The sequence below is a fragment of the Balaenoptera acutorostrata genome, chromosome 20 (genome assembly GCF_949987535.1).
Source record: "Balaenoptera acutorostrata chromosome 20, mBalAcu1.1, whole genome shotgun sequence".
Taxonomy (NCBI): domain Eukaryota; kingdom Metazoa; phylum Chordata; class Mammalia; order Artiodactyla; family Balaenopteridae; genus Balaenoptera; species Balaenoptera acutorostrata.
In genome coordinates this window covers 25,953,375-25,965,693 of record NC_080083.1, presented here as the reverse complement: position 1 = coordinate 25,965,693, position 12,319 = coordinate 25,953,375, and the positions used below count along the sequence as shown (strand labels likewise).

The window sequence follows — 12,319 nt, the reverse complement described above, 5'->3', positions numbered from 1 at the left end:
ATATAGCATTCTATATGAGTGTATTTGTTTTGTTTATCTAATTTCCTATTGATGGACAGTTGAGTTTCTAATTTTTGCATGTTATGCACTATAATGGTTAAAAATAGCTGCTCTAGTGGGTAAATCCTGAAATCTCAAAAGCTTAACATAATGTTAGTTTATTTCTTGCTCATAGAGTACCTTCAATGGAGAAGGCACTGTGTTCTATGGAGTGATTAAGGGACTCAGGCTAACAGAGAGTCTGTCATCTTAAATTTGTGGTTTCCAAGGTTGCTCTAGGCATCAAAATACATCCAGCAAACATAAGAGTGGAGAATGGTATTGGAGGTTTTTAGGGGCCAGTCCTTAGAAGTGGCATATATAATTTTGTTCACTTTCCATTGACTAGAATTCCAGTCACGCGACACCACCTAGGGCCCACATTTCCCAGCAAACAGGACTGGGAAATGTAGCCACTGGCTTGGCAGTTAAGAAACAACTTTATACTATGTAGAAAAAAACCACATAACTTTGGTGGATAGCTGGTATTCTCTGCTTTGCAAATAATTCTACAGTTTGGACATGTCTCCTTGTGTATGTGTTCATAGATTTCTTGAGTATATACCTAGAAATGGAATTGTCAGATTGAAGTTACATACACTTTTACTTTGTTAGATATTGACAGATTACTTTGTCCAACAGCACTGTATGAGAGGTCTGGTTTCTCCATGTTCTCACTAATATTTGAATTGCAGTACTGCTTGTCTTGTATTTCTACACAGCTGTGTGCCGTTAATGCCACTGAACTCTGTTGGAAAGAGGAGAATAGTTATAGGTGACTGTGGTCTTGGTTTAGGGCATTTTGGAGGAGGACACTTGCCTAAAAGTCTAGACCAGTGCTGTCCAATAGAAACATAATTGAGCCACATATATAATTTAAAGTTTTCTATTAACCACATTTTAAAAATGGAAAGACAGTGAATTTAGTTTAATAATTTATTTTATTTAACCCAATGTATCTAAATATGTTATCATTTAAACATGTGATCAGTATTAAAATATTATTGAGATAGTTTTCATTTTTTATAGCAAGTTTTCAAAATCCTGTTTGTATCTTACACTTAAAGCACATCTCAATTGGAATATCCCATTTAAAATATTTAGTAGCCACTTGGGGCTAGTGGCTACTGTATTGAATGGCACAGGTTTAGATTTAATAACAAAAACTTTAATTCTATAACACATATCTGACATTTAATTTCAAAGTCATATTCATTTATTTATTTAATATTTATTTATTTATTTGGTTGTCCCGGGTCTTAGTTGCGGCAGGCAGCCTCCTTAGTTGCAGCTCTAGGGCTCCTTAGTTGCAGCTCACTGGCTACTTAGTTGAGGCATGCAACTCTTAGTTGCGGCATGCATGTGAGATCTAGTTCCCTGACCAAGGATTGAACCCAGGCCCCCTGCATTGGGGGCGCGGAGTCTTATTCACTGTGTCACCAGGGAAGTCCCTCAAAGTCATATTTAAATGGATGCTCACTCCAAATTCATATTTATCTAGCCTTTGGAGAAACAGCAAGCTGAATTTGTTTTTCCTAGATTTCTTTCTTTGACTAGACAACTATATATATATATATATATATATATATATATACACACACACACATATATATACGCATATATATGTAAGAGCTTTTATTTATTTATTTTGGCCATGCTGTGCGGCATGCAGAATCTTAGTTCTGTGACCAGGGATCGAACCCATGCCTCCTGCAGTGGAAATGCAGAGTCCTAATAACCACTGGACTGCCAGGGAAGTCCGGAGAATAATATGATTTAGATTTAGATTATCGAATTGTTAATTTCTCCTCACATAGTTTATGGTGTGGTAGTTTTCTATTGCTGTGTAACATGCTACTGAAACTTAGTGGCTTAAAACAACATCCATTTATTATCTTACAGTTTTGTGGGTCAGAAGTCTGGTAATGTTCAGCTGGGTTCTCTGCTTAAGGTCTCGAGTCAAGGCTGAAGTCAAAGTGTTGGCCAGGCTGGACTCTCATCTGGAGGCTCAGCAGAAGGCTCCACTTCCCAGCCCACTGAGGTTGTTAACAGTCTAGATCTTTGTTGTAGATCTGAGGTCCCCATTTCCTTGCTGGCTGTGGGGTGGTGATGAGGTGGGCTGGTTATCTGTTGGTAGAAAGCGCCCACTCTCCTTTTCATGTGGCCCTCTCTATCTTCATACCAGCAGTGGCACATTGAGTCTTCCTTTTGCGTCAGTCTCTCTCGCTTCCCCTGCTACCAGTCAGAGAAAGCTCTATGCTTGTAAGGGCTCATGTGATTAGATCAGGTCCACCAAGATAATCTCCCTGTCTTAAGATCAACTTGCCGTATAGTATAACACAATCACAGGAGTGATATCAAGGTAGTATTCACAGATTTTAGTGAGCATCTTTGGGGGACCATTTTGGTAATTCTTTGTGCCACAGTAGAGAAGGAAGATGGAAGAACATTTTAATTATTTTGTTTAGAGGTCTTTTAATTTCACTTCCAAATGAAAGAAAAATACTTTGCCCATTTCTTTTTGTCTCTACTCCCACCAGTGTGGTCCAAGCTTCCATCACCTCTTGGCTGGCTGTAGCAGTACTCCTAACTGCTATTTCTTGTTCCACGTTTCCCTCCCTCCAGTCAGTTTTCCATATAACAGTCATCTGGGTCTCACCTTGCTCAGCCACTATGCTTTAGTCACAGTGGTCTTGATTTAGTTCCCAGAAACTGCCATGCTCTGTCCTGCCTCAGGGACTCTGTATTTTTGTTTTCTTTGCCCCAGCAACTTGCCCCCTTCTCTACAACTGTCCAACTCAACCGTTAGGTCTTATCTTAAATATCTCTTCCTCTTAGAGGTGTTTCTTTACCTATGGTCTAAATTAAGTCTTGGTTTTTGGTTTCCATGGTATCCTTTACTTTTTCTCTATATCCACTTATCATAATTTATACATATATGTATTCATGTGTTAGTTATTTGATGTCTCTGTCCCACACTGAGGGCAACAGATAAAGAATGTTTTGTTTACCTTTGTGTATCCAGCACCTAGTACAGGTCCTGGCACATAGTAGGCACTCATTAAATATTTATTGAATAAATGAATGAATCTTCAACTTTTTCTCTGCTCGGTCCAGGTTGTTTCCTTTCTAGATTTTTATAGGCCTATTCTCATTACCTTCTTTCTCTTTGTTATTATTTTCTTCCTTTGCTCTACTCTGAGTGGTGGAGGAACGTGGCTTCCTGTTTTATGTTATTGTTGGTATGTGTTAACATTTTCAACTAGCAGCAGAAAGATGTTTGCAGTTTTTATTACTGATTAATACTCCACAATTTTGTAAATGAAAATTTTTGTGGACTTAGAAGAGTAGTCTTGTGTAAATTCTTTGAGAATATTGTGAACAATGACAATTTTGAAGCATAATAATACTTTGTAGAGAGTAATGAGCTAGTTAAAAGGTTGAGAGTATTCTTTTTTTTAAAAAAAATCTTATTTATTTATTTATATTTATTTTTGGCTGTGTTGGGTCTTCGTTTCTGTGCGAGGGCTTTCTCTAGTCGTGGCAAGCGGGACCCACTCTTCATCGCGGTGCGCGGGCCTCTCACTATCGCGGCCTCTCTTGTTGTGGAGCACAAGCTCCAGACGCGCAGGCTCAGTAGTTGTGGCTCACGGGCCCAGTTGCTTCGCGGCATGTGGGATCTTCCCAGACCAGGGCTCGAACCCGTGTCCCCTGCATTGGCAGGCGGATTCTCAACCACTGCGCCACCGGGGAAGCCCGGTTGAGAGTATTCTTAATTCCTTGTGTGTATTTTCACTTAAGATTTTACCTTCTGGTGTATAGCTCTGTGGAAAACCAGTCCATTACTTCCTATCTTAGTTTAAGCCATCAAAGAAAAAGAACCGAAAGACTTTAACACAACACTGTAAATCAACTATACTTCAATTAAAAAAATAAATTAAAAATAAAAAGAACCAAAAGACTAATCTGCTGGGTTAGAAATAGCAAAGAAGAGCTTTTCCTGGTGACTTGATTTCATAATGAATTATAAGATTCCTACAGAAACATTACAGTTTTTGTCTTTTATAGATTTGAAGCATTTGACCTACTTCTACCACAAGGCACAGCCTCTGATCTTTGATATTTATTCACATTTTTCTACTTCGTGAATCTAAAAACAAAAACTAAAATAAAAACTGGTTTTTAATAAGCTTGTTTCTTGAGAAGTATATTGTGCTACAGCCAGTTTTCACATTTGCATATAAAAATAAGCAACAAAAATGTAATACTTTTAAGTTGATATATATATTACTTAAAAAATTGTCTTTGAGGTGTGTGGTATATAAAATTCTTTCTTAGGCTAAAACTCTAGAGGGCAAGAATCATGCTGTAAACATGTTCTTCATTGACCCTAACAAGTTATCACATAAATATGAGAGGTGATAGTCATTAAATCAGGCTATCACTGATTTTGCACTAGGAATGACCTCTGAAGTTTTGGAATTTGATTTCTGGCAACACTGAATATTTATTAGTTCATATAGTCTTGGTTTAGGCAGCTTATAAATAATCTCATATACTACTTAGAAGGAGACTTGTATTATTCACAGTCTACTTATACAATCAGAGGAACATAAATATTTTCAGTTTTTCAAGGTCATATGGAAAGTTAGCTGTGCATCTAAAAATAATTTTCAGTCTTTTAAGACAGATAAATACAACTTTGCATTTAAATGCCCTTTACCAGGGTAGTCTCTAATCATAAATATCTTTCTATAAGACTTAGTTAGCAGTGTAAACCAGAGGTTTACACCTCTGCACCTGAAATAATAATTGTAGGACTAGTAGTAGTAAGCTGCTCCTGTTTCTGTTGTTGCTACTACATTTATTGAGAGCTTGCTCAGGCACTGTTTTATATTTAATACCTCAGTTAATCCTTGCAAAAACTATTTGATGTTAGGTTCTATTATTAGCCCAATTTGCAGATGCGAAGGCCAAGGCACAGAAAGTTTAAAGAACTCAAGTTTCCACCATCAGTGGTGTCACTAGGACATGAACCCAGGCAGACTGATTCCAGGGGTTATAGCTATAAAGTTCATTTTATGATTTTCATGCTATGTTACAAACATGTTTCTATAGGGAAGAATCACAGTGAAGATGCAATTCAATTGTTTGATTTTTGAGCACTGCCATTTCTGAGTTTAGGCTCTTTATTTCTTGCCTTGATTACTTTGGTAGCCTCCTAACTAATGTGCCTGCCGTTAGTCTCTTTTCCCTCTAATCTAGGCTCCCTGGGTTTTCTGACATAATTGAATTCACTGCAGTTCTCTAAAGATATCAAATTATTTCTTGCCTCTCTGCCTTTGTAGATGCTGTTTCTTCCTCATGGAACATCACTTTCTTGGCTAACTATAACTAACCTACCTTTTGAGGGAGAGAGGGTGGTTGGATTTTTACTATCTTCAACCATAAAGTGCTATATTATTAACTATAAATAAAGAACATGCTAAGGTTTTTGCACCAAATATTTTTCTAAACTCTGGCCTCTAATGAAAGACAAGAAAAAACTAAAAATTCATGCTGCTTATTAAAAACACAATTGAAATCCAGAAATTCTTTAAACAGTAGACTGACAGAAAGTTCACAACTTGGTATATAGCTCATAAGGTGCCTGGAGATTATTTTTTTCCATTTTGTACTTGACTAATCCTGCAATCTATTTCGATTTTTTAACTTCAGTATCAATTGTTGAAGTAGCCAAAGGCACCTATTTTCTATAGAGTTTTAATGCCTAATATAATAGCCATCCACCCAACACAGTGTTTCTTGGAAAGAAATCCTTTAAAATTTTTTAAAATTAAGTATAAAGAGAAGTATTCTTTTGTTCAGTTAGTTTGCAATCTATACTAATGTCACATATTCAGTATGTTATCTTTTAAAAGCCAGTAAAATACATATTGGTCATTAATAAGCAGTGGATTATAGATTAATATAAAGCAGTGATCACTTGTTTTCTAGAAGTGTATTCCCATCATTGGGTCCTTATGCTGTAACATGGTTTTGGAATCATTATCATTGAAAAATCATTATTTCTTTGCATAATGCACTCAAGAATGGCTCAAAATAAAGCCTGTCCTTTAGTCAGAATTCCATTTTATATATTAAAATATCCAGTTTATGTTCAACATATACATGATGTTAAAGTAAAACTATCCTTGACTATCAAGGAGAGGGAGGAGGAAATAGGACAAGTGATATCACCTTCTAATGTAGGTCTGTAAAAATATATTGAAGAAGTGCACAGGCGCGCAGGTCCGGCGAGCGCAGGCGCAAAAAGGGCACAGCTGGAGCACAGCTGGGTGTCCAGCTTGCCGGTGTCCGAGCTGCCGCGGCCGGAGAGGAGTGGCCGGAACTGCTTGAATATCCACATTTCAGTTTCTGCACCTATCAAGAGTTTTAATTCATCATGGATAATCTGTTAGCAGAAGAAATTCAGCTGAGGGCTAACCAGGTTACTGATGAGTCTCTGGAAAGTACAAGGAGAATCCTGGGTTTAGCCACTGAGTCTCAGGATGCAGGAATGAAGACTATCACTATGCTGGATGAACAAGGGGAACAACTAAAACGCATAGAAGAAGGCATGGACCAAATAAACAAAGACATGAGAGAAGCAGAGAAGACTTTAACAGAACTAAACAAGTGCTGTGGCTTTTGTGTATGCCCATGTAATAGGACAAAGAACTTTGAGTCTAGTGAAGCCTGTAAGGCAACATGGGGAGATGTTGGAGACAACTCTACTAGCAATGTAGTATCTAAGAAGCCAGGCCGAGTGACAAATGGTCAGCCTCAGCAAGCAATGACAGCAGCAGCCAGCGGCTGATACATTAAATGTATAACAAATGATGCCAGGGAAGACGAAATAGAAGAGAACCTGACTCAAGTGGGCAGTATCCTAGGAAATCTAAAAAACATGGCCCTGGACATAGGCAATGAGATTGAGGCTCAAAATTGATAAATAGAACGGATCACAGAAAAGGCTGACACCAACAAAGATCGTATTGACAATGCCAATGCCAGAGCAGAGAAACTCATTGACAGCTAAAGCTACTGCTGTACTTCTTTATCATTGATTCACCTCCCTAGCGCCTCCTTCAAAGCCATTACCTTTCCAGAGTTTGAAATTTTGGTTCCACACTCTTCTAATCGGGAGATGATGTGGAAGAAGATCTAGGAGTAACAGCCCCCCTATTCTTTTATTTTCTCTTTTTCCCTTGAGGGTAGACTGCTGCTTAGTTTTCCTTCTAGTATTTTCTTTCTTGGTCCATACTCTTAGGTTGGTTTTCATACATCATATATAGTGTTATTTTTCATTCTCTCCATTTACTTAGCAGGTTCTCCTGCTTTCAAAATTTGGAAGCATTGCCAAAGGCAGCCATGTAAAAGGCAGTGGGGGCAGGCACAAGGAGGAGAGGCAAGGGATAAGAAGTTGTTACCTCAGTAAAACCTGCAGACCCTAAAGCCAAAAGTTGCATAACCACAGTGAAGATCTAGTTGGGTTTAATTTCTATTTAAGTTGCAGTTATTGCCAATTTAGGCCAATGTTTGGTTTTGGAGCCTGTATACACAATATTTTTGTTATACATCACAACTCTGCAACCTCTGCTTCAAAAAAGAATAGAATGAGTTTTCTTAAAGTGAGCTTAATTTCTGAACTCCTGGTGATTCATCTATGTACATAGATTCTATGATCCCATTTCATATTGCACCACATAGGAACACATGGTATAAATGAATGGCTTTTTATTTTCATATTATTAATAGTATCATGGTCCCATTACAGGCCGACTAACCTCATAAATTTGTCATTAGTCTTTGAAGAAAAAATATGTAAATATGTATATATAATATGAGAATTTCTCTCTACAGCAGGGCTTAAAATGTTTTGGAAAAGTTTGACAAAGTACATCACGTGAATTCAGATTTACCTCAATGCCAAGAATTATGTTTAGATAGGAAAAAAGAAACTTGTTTTGATCTCAGGTAGAAAATAGTTAGATTGCTTTGAGTTTTATGTAGCTTTAAACTATTTTTAAAACTAGAATTTATTCTGTTTCACTAAAAATGATTCAGAAAATTATGTCTTTGGTTTACTTATTGATGATTGCACTGTGATTCTCTTAGCCTTTTGTATTCAACTTCCAGAATCACATTTGTTTAGATCCTGAACAGTGTTATAAGAATCTGATTGGTATTTGTCACCTTTATTTAAAAACTAGCTTCTGCACACTTCTAAGCTATTAATGTTGATTGGTTTGACCAATAACCACTGTTTGATCCTTACAATTAAATTTTGTAACTAAAAAAAAAAATATATATATATATATATATATATATATATATATATATATAAGATCAAAATACATTGAAAATTAAGTGTAAAATAAAAGCATTCTCTCAGAATGAGGCCTTATAAATACTCAAACCAATTAAACATTACAGTGGAAAAGTTCATTAAATATTACATTAAGTAATTAGTAATTTTTATATTCCTACATAGGTCAAAATTACCAAACCATGAAACTGAATTTCTTCTCATTTCCCCAAGGACTATGAAAGAGATTTTAATTAAGCTTTGCTATGTTAAGAATTTCCTTGATTTTAGAAAGCTGTTTGTATGTTACTACAGCTTTTCTAAGTGACTGTCTACATAAAGATAACCTTATGTGTGGCTTGGTAATTTTGTGGTTAATGTATACCATGGAAAAGTTATTATAGGAATTCAATTCATGAAGCATATATGATCAGCTATGTTCAAGCAAGATATTGAATCATTTGGTATTTTGTAATATGTATAATTAGTAGTAAATCCTAATATGATTAGAGTTAAAGACAGTGTCCTTTCTTGAAACTAATGTTAATGACGTTTGTTTTCTTTACTTATTCACTTGTTTTTCACCTCATTATAGAAAGGATTTCAAATGGCAAATTAATTTTACTATAATGGGAGTAATATTTATTTAGTCATCAAAAAAAGTGAAGTATCTACCATATGCTAAGCATTGTGCTAAATGCTGCTTATACAGAAATAAAATACATATTCCTTTCCTCAAGAAGTGTGCGGTTTAGAGGAAAAGTCAGACAAGTTAACCAGTACAATGTGAGTACAATAAAAATTATTATTAACTCTGTTATGTAGGAGGTGATATACTAAGCGCATTACATTGTTATTTTCTATTTTTAAATCAGGAAATTAATATTTAGCAACATTAGTTAACTCATCTAAGGTCACACAGTAAGTGGTAGAATCAGAATTTGAACTCAGATATTTCTGACTCCAAAGCTTTTTATCTTGCTGCCTCTCTCTACTGGTAGGAGTTAAGACAGAGTGATGCAGAGGATTTATGGGGACCATAAGGTGGGTGTGCCAATGTAGGCTATTAGGTTCTGGAAGAGGATGCTTAAATTGAGTTTAGAAGACTAAATAAGAATTAGCCAAGAGGAAGAGGGAGCTGAAGAGCATTCCAACAGAGAGACTAACTTGTGCAAAGGCATAGAGATGGGAAAGCGTAGCCCATTTGGGGCTTGTAAGCCCTTATTTCTCTGAATAAAGGAGAGTAAACCTGCAAGAAAAACTGGAGAAATAACCCTCAAATCATTCATTAATTCATTTATTCAGTCAATATTGGGCACTGTAGACTGTATTCACTGCATCTCTGGGATGATACTGGAATTTTTAAAACTACAAGTCATAGAAATGCCACTAATGTTAACAAAATGCCACATAATCAGGAAAGAGAAGAACTTTATGCTCTTTTGTCCTCTAATTTGTTTTATTTGGCTTTTAGAACAATGACTTCTAAATTGTAAAATCTCTCTCTCTCTCTCTTTTTTCTGATCATTTCTCTCATCAGTACTACCTGATGCCAAACTGTGTGGAGATTTTAGAACTGAAGACTGCCTAAAGTGTTCTCAATTAAACTATGCTAAATTCTGTTTACTTCCTAAAGATTTAAGAAAGGCTAAGTATGTTTTTCTGTATCAGTATCCCCTGTATGACCTTATCTTTCAGAGGATAAATGTACTAAAAGTACTAAAATAGATCCTTTCAAGGACTTGTTTGGAGAGATAGACGCACATCAAGCTGCTAGATGGATATACAGGACAACGCAAGACCATGACCCAGATATAAATCAACATATAAAATCTAGGAGGTAGGCAATGGTTTTTCTGAGTTTGAAGGAGTGATGTTTATCATTAGACACATTTATCATTCAGTGATACGATTATTAGTTTGTTTTCTCCATCTTTACAATCTAAAGAGACAGTCTTCAACATTCATTTCAAATGCTGTCTTCTAGTAGAAGAATTTCCCTGAGGTCAGCTGGAAGTAATTATTCCCTACCCTGAACTTCCCAGCATTTTATCTGTATCTTTTAAAAATACATCCAATAATTCCTTTTTATAAGGTCATTTATATGCATGTCTCATCTCCTCTTTTAAACTGTACGTACCTTCATGTTTGATCCCCAGCACTAAGCTTTGTACATATAAGGCATTGAGCTAATATTTAATGAATTAAAGCATAGCAGCCCTATCATAAACTAAATCATTAGGGCAGTGTTTCTTAAAGTGTTGGACATGAATTACTTACTTCAGGATCACCTGGAATGTGTTGTTCAAAATGCAAGTTCCTGTGCTTCTGCCCACACCTACTGAATGAGAATTTCTGTGGTTTCCAGTAATCTTGTTTTGAGTAAAAACACTAGATAATTATGATGTACACTAAAGTTTGAGAACCCACTGCCTTAGGGAGAATGCAAGAATCCAAATTAAATTTACATTGAATTGCAGATGTGCTTAATGCTAAAAATAATAAAGTATAAACCATAATGGAAAAGAATATTAAAAAAGAATGTATATATGTGTATAACTGAGTCACCTTGCTGTACAGCAGAGATTGGCCCAACATTGTAAACCAACTATACTTCAATTAAAAAAAAAATAAATAAATAAAGTAGCGAGACTTCCCTGGTGGCACAGTGGTTAAGAATCCGCCTGTCAATGCAGGAGACACGGGTTCGATCCCTGGTCCAGGAAGATCCCACATGTCGCAGAGGAACTAAGCCTGTGCACCACAACTACTGAGCCTGTGCTCTAGAGCCCGCGAACCACAACTACTGAAGCCCGCATGCCTAGAGCCCGTGCTCTGCAACTAGAGAAGCCACCGCAATGAGAAGCCCGCGCACCACAACGAAGAGTAGCCGCCGTTCGCTGCAACTAGAGAAAGCCCACGTGCAGCAAAGAAGACCCAACGCAGCCAATAAATAAATATTAAAAAACGGTATTTTGTACATAGCATATAAGATGAAAATATAAGAAGAAAGAAATGAACAGGAAGATATTTTCAGTGAAGTTTATCTGTATGTCAGGAAAGATCAATGTTCAATATTCTGGAACTTTAGTCTTAAAAAGCATATTTAGATGTAAATAATTTAGAATATTGATGACCATTTTCTTTGAATGCATTTGAAGTAAAACACCATGGTTTTATAACTAAAGACTAAGAAAAGATGCTTTGAACATTCTTATTGGCACATTCTTGTATTGCTGTATGCATAGATGTCTTTTAAGGCATGATTTCCTATAATATAGTTTGTGACTCATAGTTTTATTGTAAGAAATAGTGTGGTTTAGATACCATTTAACAATATATGCTTCTCCTTATCTTTAACAACACACTGTATTTTAGATTTACTTGTCTGTGAATGTTTTTATCTGTGATTTTTAAAAATATGAAATTGTTGGTAGAATGTCAACTATCTTGACTTATGTACTGTTTAAATTGATAAGGGCTAGGATAAGCTGTAGCAAGCAAGTCCAATATAGATCTTCATCATCCAGGTAGTTCTTTTATTTCTAAAATATAAATTGTTGGGCTTCCCTGGTGGCGTAGTGGTTAAGAATCCAATCCGCCTGCCAGTGCAGGGGACACGGGTTCAATCCCTAGTCTGGGAAGATCCCACGTGCCGTGGAGCAACTAAGCCCACGCACCACAACTACTGAGCCTGCACTCTAGAGCCTGCGAGCCACAACTACTGAAGCCCGTGCGCCTAGAGACCGTGCTTTGCAACAAGGGAAACCACCACAATGAGAAGCCTGAGCACCTCAACAAAGAGTAGCTCCCGCTCGTCACAACTAGAGAAAGCCCACGCGCAGCAGCGAAGACCCAGCACAACCAAAAATAAATTTAAAAAAAATTAAAATATAAATTGTTTTATAAACTTAAGCTGTTCTTATAATA

The 12,319-nt window shown here is 36.4% G+C and overlaps 1 protein-coding gene and 1 pseudogene across 2 annotated transcripts in view; both read left to right on the top strand.

Annotated features, from left to right (window-relative positions):
• Window positions 1–12,319, top strand: part of PPM1E (protein phosphatase, Mg2+/Mn2+ dependent 1E) — a 208,234-nt gene that overhangs the window by 11,627 nt on the left and 184,288 nt on the right. The gene's annotated exons all lie outside the window — the stretch shown is intronic.
• Window positions 6,412–7,406, top strand: LOC103001062 (synaptosomal-associated protein 23-like; annotated as a pseudogene).